This window comes from Quercus lobata, chromosome 3 (genome assembly GCF_001633185.2).
Source record: "Quercus lobata isolate SW786 chromosome 3, ValleyOak3.0 Primary Assembly, whole genome shotgun sequence".
Taxonomy (NCBI): Eukaryota; Viridiplantae; Streptophyta; class Magnoliopsida; order Fagales; family Fagaceae; genus Quercus; species Quercus lobata.
Genome location: NC_044906.1, coordinates 38,035,617 through 38,050,517, shown reverse-complemented (window position 1 = coordinate 38,050,517; position 14,901 = coordinate 38,035,617). Strand labels below are relative to the sequence as shown.

The window sequence follows — 14,901 nt, the reverse complement described above, 5'->3', positions numbered from 1 at the left end:
TTTGCAGAGCATAAATCAGGACCATTAAACTTGTAAAGAAAAGTAAAATCGGAATAGATGGAGAACCTCTTCCTATATAAGATACATAAATAGCATTCATTGAAAAATAGGGGAGCTGTATGTTAAGGTGGCTTGAATCAGTGTGGTAACTGGGACCATGCACCGTTAGTTGAGTAGGAGAGGAACAATCTTGGGTTTCGATTATTGTAGAAGGAGAGGTGAACCTGAAAATACACGGGTGTGGGGGAAAAAAATAAATAAAAAAGGAGCACAGCTAACTTTCACCTAACTTCTATATGAAAGTGAGTGTAATTACAACTGATCCTAGTTAAATTTAGACAGATGGAGGAAAATTAGACACCAATTTCATATTTAAATTGGTGTCGTCCCCACATGAATCTAGACACATGACATTGGTAACAGTTATGACCCTCTTCATATAGTGTTTTTCTAGCCTGTATTGACATGAGAAGCCCTACTAACTTTTGATTGTAATGCTTGAACCATGAAATGAGGTTATAAATGCACCACAATAATGACCTTCTTTCTACCCCCACTAAATTTGTAGATTGAGTAAGCTATGAGTCGCAGCGTCTCAATGTCAAATCGTAAAATGCGAAACAAGTTTGGATCTACCTCAACATGTGGATCATCAGAAGCTCCAGTAGATCAACAACTACAGACTTACACAGACCACTATGGAGGGAAATGGGTCGGAAAGAAGAGAGATTTCATTAATATGCCAATATACACGTACGAGAGTCTTGGAAGCATCGGACACATCATGGTCGGCAAACCCACAAAACTAAGTACAGATACAACCGCAATAGAGTTCACCGTAGCAGAACCACCATGGTCAACCCTATACGAGAAGAGGTGTGAGTTGGAGGTGTATTGTCGATGGCACGGGTTACGAGTTCCTAAGGCACGCTCAACTGAGTTACCTAGAGATGAACCTGCCAACATACTTGCTCGTCTTGAACAAGAGAACAATCAAATGCAAAGGCGACTAGACCGTTTTCACGCAATCCAAAAAGCTAGGAAGCATCTAAAGGGGAAGGCGCAAGAGCGAGCCATGAAGTCTATTAATGAAATTACTACGTTAGATGATGAAAGAGATATTTCAGACTTCTCAGATTCAAGCAATGATGACTTCCAGAAATTTCTACCTACGAACATTAGATGTTGTTGTTAATGTCTACACATTCTGTGCAATACAAAATGTTGTTCTTAATGTCTGACAAATGATGTTTATGTACGTTCAACTTTTGCAAATCTAAAGAGTAACTGTTCATTAGTTTTCGCTAAATTTAAATGAAATCAGTTTCTCATTTTTTACTTGTTGTTCTTTGTTGCTACATATGAAAATTTAAACTGAAAATTTCATACATTCTACAATACAAACTCTTCCAAACCACACACACCAACCACTCTTTCACAGAAAAACCATATGGTTCCTAAAGTAAGGACTCGCCGGAGTAGAGTGGGGCCCAACTGAGACCATCACCGTCGAGGTGTAAAAACACACATTTGTTCAAGATAATACTCCCTTCCAACATGCGTTCCGTGAAACTGGTAATGTATTACATTGTTATGTCAGTATGTTGCAATGTTTTCAATGGATTAGCTAAGTGTATATGAAATCGTAATTCATTCTTTCCTTGTTGTTCTTTGTTGCTACATATGATTCTTGTGATTTGGTTGGAAAATGTCCTCTGCTTAGATATGTTGATGTTTCCAATATTCTCTCTGTGTAAATTGAAATGTTACCCACATAACACCCATCACCCAACTTAGATTTATTGCACATTACTTGTAGGAAAATTTAATAGATCCAATACATACAGACTCATCCAAACCACACATACTAACCACACATATGATTCAATAATACGAATAATTCATATATATGACACCATCAGTAGCTGTATCATATACCCGTATCCGTGTATCTTAGTTCTGCTAGTGTACTACTTTATATAAATACATTACATACAGACTCATCCAAACCAGGCCAACCACTCATTCTGTCTTCCTCTTTATGTAGAAGAAAGTTTTTTGTTACTTTCGTAACAAACTTTTGTCTGGCTTCATGTTTTATGGGCAAATCAGCTGAGGGATATGTTTCTATCATCTTCATATAAGTCTATTATTTCTATCTGATGATCTTCCAATTTACAGTTCTTTTTGGGTGGATATTGAATCTCAGTGGTAGTCTTATCAAATATAAGAACATGGAAGCTTGAATTTCCTTCATATCTGAAAACTAGAAAATAAACATAACAAATAGAATGGTATTCAACGAAATCCTGCCAACCATTACAAAACCAAATGTTGTTATCAACTTTCTTCAATCCCACTTGCCAAATACCACCATAGGGAACAGTGAGTGTAGCTACCATGGATAGCTCAGCACTGTTGAACCCTGACCACAAGTACCCATCCACACTCACGTGAAAATACAGAGCATCCCTTCAAAGTTTATGCATTAATTTTGGGGGTGAGCTGTCCACCATTTCTACTTATACACTTTGTAGTGCTGCATGTGCTGCTCAACAGTGCGTCACACTATTGAACCCTGTCTAGTCATATCACTTACACGCACATGCGCACACAGATATGCATCCTTTTGCAATGCACCGTTTTCAAGGAAGCAGAGCATCCCTGAAAATTTTATGATACATTTAACATAGCTCGGCACTGTCTCGTCAAGTCATGTCAGACGAGGCACAGGAATGCTGAATAGTTTTCACGTGAACCCTATCCAGTCATATCACCTACATGCTCGTCAATACACAAATATGCAGATTTTTGCAATGCACCGTTTTGAACGATGCAGAGCATCCTTGAAAAGTTTATGAAACATTTAATGCAACTCGGCACTGTCTCGTCAAGTCATGTCAGATGAAGCATAGGAATGCTGAATAGTCTTCACGTGAATAAACACACAACCTCCTTTGCAGTACACATCACCTGCCTTCTACTGTAGCATAAGCTATAGCCATATCAAACAATTGCCTCAACGAACCACGTGCACCAACAGGTGCCACTGTATAGCCAAGTCATGTTCGCAGTTAGTATGTGCTCCTCAACACCTCACTAAACAATACAATGTCGAGACATATCATCTTTATTCACGTGAATATTTACCCTTACATATAATCACATCCACGTGAATATTTACCCTTGCAAAACTCCTATATAAAGTCCTAGTCCCATTTACATCTACCCTTGTAAAACTCCTATATAAAGTCCCACTCCCATTTACATCTACCCTTGCAAAACATCTACAGATACCGATCATAAGTCACATTTTCCAATGTCAATGCGCAATTGGATGCTACTTCGTTTTCCAGATAACTATAGGAGGGAGAGAGATTCCGACGAGAGGGAATACTATGCCGGACTGCGGCGGGAGTGGGACTTTCGTGTGAACGAATCCAACGCTCTACACGATGATCTCGTGCGACTCGGAGCGCCTCTTGTTGATCGTGTCTCACTCACACTATCACAAAAAAATATGCACCAATATGAGCGTGCAGTGACAAAAATAAAAAAAAGAGAATAATCTGATGATACTCCGTAGGTCCAGGTATCACATGCTACAGCTAGCGGAAGAGCTGGCCGCCGCCACGAACCGACAACTCATTTCGACGGAACGTAACAATGTCCTCAACTACGAGGACTACCTGTCAGAGTGAATGCCTATGTGGTATGTGTGTTATGTCTAGGTTAAGTCAATAATGTTAGTAGCATTAGTGTTCAATATGCAATGCATGCATATTGGTGACATCGTGTAAGTTACTTTAAGTTTTCTGTATTATGTTGTAGGTGCTTATTGTTATGTTCTAGGTGCTTATTGAAAAACATCATGTGTGGGAATATTTGACTTTTATGCGTTCTGTGGGAATAAACTAGATTACGAATAATGTGCATGGTCCTCACAATCAATAATAAGGTTTACATGGTACAAATGCAACAACAGTGACACACATACATTTAAAACATAGTTAACAAAAATAGTTAAATAACAAAGTCTAATTACACCATGACACGATTAGTCTTCATCTGACATCTCCACGTCTGACTGATAAATGGGATCAGCAAGAAGTGATTGCATGAATTGTGCGTGCTCGTACCACCCTCCCTCCACTGACTCTCGAATCTCGACTTGGGTCCAATATCGATTAAGACGTATCTTCATTCGATTATTTTCTTCTCTTATGCGGTTCAATACTTTACGAAGTTCATCAATCGTGTCTCTAGGCATCTGCGATGCGAGTCGCCGAGGCACTGGCAACTTAAAACCAGCCAACTCATCATAAAACATTTGTTGTTCACGAAATAACCAATCCCACTCCTGTCTCATGGTATTGTGAACGTAAGCACTATTTCGCAGATTCGGATTGATTGGATAGCTAAACTCATCTTCCAATACCCAGCAACGACCCATAGCAGTGAACACATCGTGAGGCCTATAGAGTTGTGGGTTGCCAGAACCAGACATTGACACTGAATACAATAACATCAAATGATCAAGTTAACAGTGTGCATCAACTGTTGGTAAATAATGTAATGCTGCATAAGATGGTACATGACAGTGGCGGAGGTAGGATTTCAATTCAGGGGGGGCAAGCTTAGAAGTCAATATTACCAAAAAAAAAAATTATATATATATATATATTAAAAAAAATTATAAAAACAACTATAAGTGTCATACAAAAACTATGTAAACTATATTTAGACATTTAAGTTAATACTATAAAATAAATTGTGGAAATAAATTAATTTTAAAAATATTTAAAATATAGCAATTTACTTGCAAAGTTGTATACACATCTCACTATCTTTTCTTGATTGTTTTTGAAACTATAGGAAAAGTTCGACTTTCTTTTTATTTTACAAAATAATTAAAATTTTAGTTCATAGCATAAACCCACAATTTAAAACTGAAATGTCAAGAAATTGAGGACCAAAAAACAAAAAAAAAAATTGTGTACAATATAGGACTATCGATTGAAATGTCATAAGAAAGACACTACAATGCATTATTATTATGCTAAGCTTAAGTGCATGATAATTAAAAGCTAACAACTAACAAGTTAAAGCTCTTGGTGTGTGTTATTGTGCCTAACGGAAATTCTTCTAATTATTTTTGCTTCTGTCACGAAACTTTTTCCTTGTTTCCTATTTTTTTTCCTTACACGGTGTCATTGACTTAGGTAAGCTTGTCATTTTCCCTCTATTTCAGCAGGGCCAGGAAGCTTTTTTCCTGATTTGTGTTTATTTTCCGCATCAAGGAGGGTAAAGCATTCTAAATATTTCCTAATAGTACTACATATGGAATATTTCTGGACAAGTCAAGGGGGGCACTTGCCCCCTCTCGCCCCCCCCCCCCTGGCTCCACCTCTGGTACATGACAAAGACATTCATCAATTTGTGTACTATTACATGCTAAAAATTAAATACTAACACTCAAATTTTACCATAAGCATCACACACATAACACGCAATATAACCCAATGTACACACATAACATTTATCACCGTTTCTATAGCTTATTGTACATTTCTTGTAACATCAAACAACACCAAACAACTAATATACCTCTAAAATACCATTCAAGAAAATACACATAACACTCATTCAAGAAAATACCAAAGCATAAGTAATACAACTTATTAAATGAAAATTAATACAACTTATTAAATGAAAATTATACTCTAACAAAAAACATACATTATGATTGATAAACTTTTATAATATTTACAACTATGTTTACCAACACAATAAAATTCTCAATGTATTTCAAAGAAGAGAATGAGTTTCTTACTTGAGATGATGGAGAGATAACACCAACTTCTGACCGAAAATTCTTACAATGAGGAGAATATCTGAAAATGATGAGGAGAATTACTTGAGAAGTAGATATAGCAGAAGAACTTGATTATAAAAGAGCCGAGTACGATTAATAACTCGATTTCCACTTAATCGGGTTCAGCTTCACGTGCAAACGACTGATGTGAAATGGCGTCAGAATAGCAGAAAACTCGATTATAACAACGCCGAGTAAAATTAATAACTCGATTATCGGTTATTCGGGTTTTAAGTACTCGTTTTCTTCGTTCCCGAGTTACAAACAGTAACACAGAAATTTTTTATTGCCCAAAAGCCAGGCTGGCAGGAACCTGCCCACAACTTGGCTTCCTAATAGTCGAGTTATTTAGGTAACTCGGCTTTACGGTAATCAAGTATTTAAACAGGGGCACCCCCCTATATAGTTTCGAAACAGGGGCATTATGCCAAATATTTTTCCCAGAAGGGGCAAAAGGCCATAATCCTCTGTTTAACAGTGTAAACAGGCAAAGAGCTAGTGATATAAGCCTATTCATATCTGTCCTAAAATATTACATCCATAAGATGGGAAGTCTACAGTGTTAAAAATAAAGAGGCAAATTTATTTGTAATAATAGCTGCCAAACGAGGGGAAAACATGGAAAAGCACACAGCAGTCGATATTTAGAATTGCAGTTCCTTTTTCAAGTTAATAGTAAAGTCTTTGGATATGAAGACCATTTTGCTCCTTTATAAATCCTTTTTTTTAGCATATTATTGTCTCTCCAAAATTATTTATTTTCAAGAGCTTTCATCTAGTGCTTCATGACTCATTAGACTTCAATAAAATAAAACAAAGTCTAAATGCATTTCAGTAGATTTCTTCAGCCTCTTTTCCTAATTCGTTGTGTGAAGTCTTATTCATGTGATAAATAATTACTGTATTGATTGTTCATTTTGTACAATTTGAATATTTTTGCATCTTAGAGTTCCCTTATTATTATTATTATTATTTTTTTGCAATATCTCAAATGCTGGTTCTGGCATGTTCTAAATTTTCCTTTATCATGTGATTCTCTTATTTTTAAGCATTTTTGAAATTGTTTTATGGAAAATCTGATTCAAACCCCTATGTTGTTGTTGTTGTAGTATTGTTTCTCCAAAATCTGATTTAGGAGGTCTAGGCCTATGCTTATGGCCTAAGTGGAATCTCCATTGGTAGGAGATTCGAAATAAAAATCTTCTAGTGTTGAGGTATCCCCACTTACCATGTCAAACTTAATTTAAGATAGTATTATTACATTTAAGGTCTTTCTGCTCTAAATTAATGGGTTCATTCATATGATTGGGAACAAACCCAATTTGAAAAGGCATTAATGTAAAGAAAATCGGAATGAATGAATAAAAATTTTCATTTTAGATTAATCTATATATTCTATAATAATAATAATAATAATAATAATAATAAAACCTCTGCTGGCACCACAATTTTTCACATAAGCACAACACAATATTTAAAAAAATTAAAAATTAAATTAAAAACACTATTTTCAAAACCTAATACTTATCTCTCTCTTCATGCTACCCCTCATTCGTTTCTCTTTGGCTTAAACGTAGATCTCTTCCTCTCTTTTTTTTGAAACCTAATACTTATCTCTCTCTTCACGCTACCCCTCATTCGTTTCTCTTTGGCTTAAACGTAGAGCATCCCTTTCAAGTCTTGACATCTAAAGCTTGGTACGTTTTTGTGATCCTATTTGGTTTTGGAGAACATGTTGATTTCATATGATTTTGTTTGTCTCTTTTCATATTCAAGTCAAGCTATTTTATAGATTACGAAAATTACAAAAAAGATTGCTTAGCAATTTAATTTTTATTTTTTGTTTGGTTTGTAATGAATATGTGTTGTTCATTCTATTATGCATGTTTAATTTTTGGTTTTTTGGGTTCAATGTTATGGTTTTATGGTGAGATTTAAGTTTTGCTGTAATTGGTTTTGTTACGGTTTGATGTGTTGTTGAATCCATAAATCAGACTTTGGTTCTCTACCATTTGATTTGTTTTAATTTTTTGATATCTTAGGTTTTATTTTAAACAAAAAAATTGGTCTCCATTAAGAAAAGCACTTTGCGTTTGCGCAGACCAACAATCCCAAAGCAAAGTAAAGACTCAGAGACACAGTGAGAGAGAGAGAGAGAGAGAGAATCCAAAGCACTGAAAATAACCCAGAAAGCATCAATCAGTAAAAAAGTGGCAGATGCGGCGGTGGAGGTCTCTGTACCCGAACACACCACCATTCCCTCCGGCAACGACTCGGTCTGGGCTGACATGTCGCCTCTTCCTAAATCTGCATGCTAAGGTTCTTTCCTTCTTGTCCTAACTCACTTCCTCTCTCTCGCTTTCCATCTCTGTTTGTTTCCTGAGAAAGTTGTGATTATATTTGCTTTGTTATTTGTTATTTTTCTTTAAAGAGTATAACTCAAGGGGATTATTCAGTTTGCATAATTAGAAAGATGAAGTTTTTGATTGGTTGCTGAGAAAATGGAGGATTAAGTGAGGGAATGATGAGGGAAATTGGAATTTATTTTTGGTTCAATTGGGAACTAATTGAATGAGCAAAGTTTGAGTTTTTGGTTTTGTTAGAAACTAAATGGTAAAAAATGTGTGGAAAGGTTATTAATTTGATGCTTCATTTGTTGTTGGAATTGTATTGGAAAATAAATAAATGTGAACAATATTAAGGCTTTTACTATTGTTCTTATTTTAAATTTTGTTCCATTTAAGCTTATCAGTTATCATGTTTAAACTTATGCTTATCCCTTCAAAGTATTTGCAATGTAAAATTTGCTTTCAATGTTACTCCACATTTTTTTTTTTGGAACATCTTATTCTTATCCCACCTATTACCAAAATAAATTTAACAAAATAACTTTAAATTTTTTATAACAATCTAATCTATCAAATTTTAAAGAATACTGTATTAGATAAGTTTAACCCGAACACAAAGTTTGGATTAATACATAACTCTCTCTTTTCTTATCTAATAAAGAAATTTAAAATCACTATTCTATATAAAACCAATCACAAGTTTAGATTAATATATAACTCTCGCGTTTCTTTTCTTATCTAATAAAGAAATTTAAATCAACTAATAAAGATTTTTTTTTTTACTGAAATGATAGAACTAATAAAGAAATTTAAACTAAATACGTTCCACTAATAACTGCTAAACCAAAAAAAAATGTATATATTCAGTATAAAACTATTATTGTTATAAATTATTCCCTTACAGGTCCTACTCTCATCTTTATTAGATAATAAAGATTATGGCCAAATCTGTGTTTGAAGCTATGACTTATGAGCTATTGGAATGTTGGTAATAATGTTTTCATTGCCATAAAGCAACCAAGGTGTGGCCTTTATGTGTTATGTGGAATACCCTACATTTGTAATCAAAGAACATGTTTAAAAAAAAAAAAAAAAAAAAAGACGATTTGTAATAGTTATTTAACTGATTATCTCGTGCATCGCACGGGTTAGCAACTAGTTGATTATGTTTTGATGTACATTCATTTTTTAACAATTCAGTGTTATACCTTTATGAGGTAGGAAAACCAAATTTTATGGGATTTGAAACCCCTTTATTGAACTCCTTCAATTAATATTGTTCCTTATAGTTGTGCTGTGCCAATTGGTTTTATTTTGACTTATATATTCCTATTATTTTGCTTTGAATAGTCTGAAAATTGGGGAAAGCTAACACTTGGTTAAATAGGAGGGGAATTTCAAGGTGAGAGCAAGTGTAATACTTCTGTTGAAGCCTTATGAATAGAAGAAGAAGAACTTGGAGATATGAGGCTTAAAATTGAATTGCAAAGAATGACCTTTGGGTGTTTCCATAGTTTGCCTAATAAGGCATTTGTGGTGCAATTTATTTAGTCTGGCTTAGTAATTCTATAGGATAATGAATGATAAACACATAAAGATCTTGATATTGGATGCTTAATATTCTATAATCATTACTCCTTATAATAATTTTGTAATTTTATTTGTGAGCATTGCAACGCATATATGGGCCTTGAACATCTATATTCGATAAGCAACTTAGACATGATGAGAAGCATGTCTTATTTTGCAATTGATTCAGTAATTTATCTTTTCTCTGTTGTGATGATCTTATTTTCCCTGCTTGTGTGTGTTTTGTATTCTTTTGTATATATGTTGTTACAAATTCTCATTTAGTTTATGGCCTATTCATTTAGGGGCCAGACAATCTGCTATGTCATGTTAGCTGCTGGCAGCTTAAGCATTAATGGAAATAGGATATTACAGCTGTTACAATGTGGCTATCAGGGGCGTCTCCAGTATGCAGGCAAATGATGTCATCTACTTATCTACTAAATACTTATGTATCTAGTTGCGTAAATCATGATTTACCTTGGTGCTAGAACTGTAATGTTTTAGCTGTCATTATAAGGGCCCTTTAGCTTCTCAACATATGGATAGAAATATGGTCCAGCAAATTTAATACCTGCCATATAAAGTGAAGATTTCTTAATTATATTTGAATAAATGTTTGAACAACTTATGAAAAGGTATAAAGTCATCTAAGTGAAGATTTTTAAGGAAATGACATGAACGTTGAGTATTGAAACAGACATAATGTCTAACAAAGCAATTTGGAAAAGTTAAGACATCATGGTGCAAGGAATTTTCTTGCAGATGACTAATAGTGTAAACAAGCAAAATGCTAGTGATATAAGCCTATTCATCTGTCCTAAAACATTACATCCATAATATGGGAAGCCAATAGTGTGACAAATATAGAGGAAAATTTGTTTGCAATAATAGCTGCCAAACCAAGGGAAAAAATGGAAAAGCACACAGCAGTCAGTATTCAGACTTGCAGTTACTTTTTAATGTTAATAATCAGTAAAGTTTTTGGATACAAATACCATTTTGCTCCTATGTAAAGCCTTTCATTTTAGCATATTATTGTCTGTCCAAAATTATTTCGTTTCAAGAACTTTCGTTTAGTACTTCATGACTCATTAGACTTCTTCAATAAAAAATAAAAAAAAAGTATGAAGGCATTTCAATAGGCTTGGTCAGCCTCTTCCCCTAATGATTGTGTGAAGGCTTATTTTCTCATGTGTAACCACGTCATAACTTTTTGGCTTACATGCGGTTTCATAAGCCTTTTACGTCGATAATTGATACTCTACTTGCTGTTTTAAGTCTTTTGCTTTATAGAATATTTTCTGCATCCCAGAGTTCCCTTAATTTTTTGGCAATATCTCAAACACTGGTTCTGGTGTGTTCTACCTTTTCCTTTATCCTATGATTCTTGTATTTCCAAGCATTTTTTCAATTTTTTTTTTTTTTTATGACAAATCTAATTCAGACCCCTAAGTTGTTGTTTTTGTATTGTGCTTATGGCCTAAGTGGAAATTCCTTCAAAATCAAAGTCTTCTAGTGTCAAGATATCCTTATTTATCACATCAAACATGATTTCAAATCGTTGGTAGTAATGGTATCAATAACTTGTGTAACTTCATACCAACCCAATTGTCAGCTCTAACATGACATGTTTTATTATATAGGTACAAAACTTGGAATAATTACAATGGCATCTCCAGCCTTATTGAATCATTAACTAGGAAACAATAATGGAGGTGAATTGTTCAAATAACAAAATACATGATTTTCGTGTGGATAAATATACCCACATATGGCAACAATTCCAACAGATTAAAAGGAGACTGGGTGGAGATGTGTGATAAAGACCATTTCAACTGAAAATCCCCAACTGATCACTACTATATTAAATGCTTTTCCCGCTGCAAACTTTGACTTGTTGTCTTGTTGTCAATTCTTAGTCGGTAAGACTGGATTGCTGCTTGCACCTGTTCTGTTGTCTCTGAATTTGTTGTGACAATTGAAACTATTAGAAAATGATTTGTTACTGTAATGATGGGTGGTATTAGAAATGAAACTATACATAATCTCCATTTTTACTTTCTAGGTGAAACCTTAATTTGTTACTGTCTCTGCCTCTACCCACTGTTTTGTATCCCATGAAACAAACTATGAAATTGAATAAATATGGACTCTTCTGTAGCTTTCTTTTCCTCATCAATGATTATATTCCATGCCTTCCTCACCTTTGTCTATTATTTTGCTATGGTATAAAAAGGTAACAAATAAAGAGAAAAGTAGACTAAAGTGATTTATCTAACTATAATAAGAAATGGTAAAGAGTTTTGATTATATATTGCTAAACCCCAAACATAATAAATTGCATATTATTTTAATGCAAAAGTTAATCTTGCAATTCACATGCAATTTATCTTAGAAGATAAGATAATGTAAGAGTTGCGGGCTTGTAGCCATTTAATCCCCATGTGAGACTTCGTAGGTTGAACCTCGCAACCATTCATCATCCCTGCTATAGTGCATTTAACCAATCACTTCACAACAGATCTTGAGGCCTTGATGGGTCCACTATGTATGCTCAATTACAATAGGAGCGATGAACTGCAAGAAGGGTTGTCTAATTATGAAATCGATACTATGTAAAAGGCCAAATTTCCAACATGATAACTTGACTATTGATGAAGAAAGTGTTAAGTTACCTTGGGTTAAGCAATTGAGCCTGCCCAACAATGGAGAGTGTAGTAAGGGGCTTGCGGTCAAACAAACAAGTTTTCTAACATATTGGGAGAGTGATAAGGTAATGACTATATAAGTTATAAGCATTTCTCACCTAAATCTAAGGCTGGTTGTCTTATGATTCAAATGTGTATTTGGTCACCTGTGTAACAAATCTTATATCTTAGTTTTGTCAATTGTTTCAAGGCCACTTTAATCTGACAATACTGCAGAAGATTTTGCAATATTTGGTCAATGGGAACAAGAAGATTACTACCACATGTTTCAGGAGCAATTAAGGTCTGTTTATTATTCCTATTACATGTTACCTCTGCATACATGTGTCAATAAAAATATTGTTTATATCATGACATACTAAACACTCCTTGCAGTGCAAACACTTGTTTGGAGATGCTAAATGAGGTTAATGTGTGTCATGTGGAGGCATTGGTGTTTGTCATGGTCCAGAATAGCAAGAAGTTATGCTGCCACTAAGGGTACTATTGTTTCATATAATTATAGTGTGAAAACACTGTTTACCATAGTGAGGACTTGCATACATGACCACAACTACAATTTCATAAGTAGGGGTTGATTAATAATTCTTTTCCTGTAATTTTTGGTAATTAAATCCCAAATTATGTAATTGGTGTACATGGGTATTGTTATAATTTAAGGTGTAATTAAAAATTGTGAAATGCATTTTTGTATTGGTAAAGCTGTAATGCAAAAAATTGCACACAAACAACTCATGTACCCCATTGATTAGGCTACATATGTAACAGAACAAATGTCCAAATGTTGTCATGTAGATTTCTGACACAATTTATTTGCCTTGTGATGAGTCATTTTTTGGAGAAGCATAACCATGTGAATTATATTATCAATCCTCTTGCTAGAGTTATATTTGTTATGCTATTTATTTGTTTTTTTTTTTTTAAAGTTTTGAATTGAATGTTGCTAATAATTTGTGTAATCCACTATGTAGAGTTGCATCCTTAGGGAACAGGTAATATATAATGATCCTGTGTTGAAAATAGGGTTGCCATGGAAATGTATCCCACTCTATCTGTTAGTGTACATGGTAATTGAGTAACAAGTTAACTATTTGAATTTTAGTTCCAAATGCTTGGATTTTGAATAAATTGGATTTTCCAGTGAATTGTACTTGGCATGTTGTCAAATGATTATTGATGTCTTCAAGGGGTTAATGCAGATGTTCTTATCAATGTGTCTCAATCTGCACTATATCCTACTTGTTGCTAATTGAAAGAACAAAGTGTTTCACTTTTGGATTCTATACCGTTGTCGGTACATCAAGGCTAGGACAAAGTTGGTATGTATTACTACACAAGATGCACCTACACCTATCGTACATGCACAAACTCGTGCCATATATCCTCTATAGTAGTCATACAAATAAAGTACATGCAACAAGTAATTTATGGCTATAAGTCGTGATTTTTACATCCCTCCCATGTTTGTATGAGGAGGTTCAACACACTCAATGATACCATATGTTGACAAACTACAATTCATATAATTATTAAGAGTGCTCAACTTTCCATATTTCAAATATAGAAATAGAAGATCAAATTTCTATTTGAACTTGCCTCCATAAACCTAGGCAACAAGAAAAGTTTGTGTTATAGAGAGGTTAGTGTACTCTCTATTTTGTAAAAGTAGCAGGTACATGAAAAGAAAAGGTAAAGAGTTGATACAAATGACTCCTACAAATTTTATAATTGGTTTTGTAAAATATAGAATGTGTCAATATTTAATTTTGACAGTGTAGGTATGTGTGTATACAAATACAAGTTTGGGCATGTACAGGACGTCATTGATATTGGTTTGCACGAAACATTTGGAACATGAAGATGTCAATAATTGGAGGTTCATATCCATGGATACACCTCCAAAATTCCAATACAAGATAAATTCATTTAAGGTGCATAATCCCACTTACTTTTACAGAAATATATGTGTGATCAATCCTAAAACGTATATGTATTACTTACTTGGGCCAAGTTTGATTGTGGTATCTTTATGATAATAGTTATTTGTGTGTAAATTTTAATCTAAATCTCCCATTTTGTGTGTAAATTTCATTAGGTTTTAATTGTATTTGAATCTAATCTTAGTATACCATAGGTGCTCACAGCTTTTACATGTCTTGATCTCTTCATGTTATTGGAACTTGTCACTATGGTTGATAATAACACTTTCCTTTGTTAGAAAATATTTGTGATCTAAACTCCTTTTCTAGAAAAAAAAAATTGTATCTGTATTTTTTATGATTGGAATTTAGTTTTAAAAACATGAAATTATCTATAAAATTTATGATCTCTCTTTTGTTGAATGCTTTGATGATATATGGGTTTTATTCTTTAGGTGGAGAACTATAATTCAAATCTC

General features: G+C 34.0%; 1 long non-coding RNA gene across 1 annotated transcript; it reads left to right on the top strand.

The window, feature by feature from the left end:
- Positions 1-11,367: 11,367 nt before the first annotated feature.
- LOC115978738 lies at positions 11,368-13,338 on the top strand. Its single transcript, XR_004088849.1, has 3 exons — positions 11,368-12,568; positions 12,720-12,786; positions 12,879-13,338. It is a non-coding gene; the product is annotated as an uncharacterized LOC115978738 (long non-coding RNA).
- Positions 13,339-14,901: the final 1,563 nt, after the last annotated feature.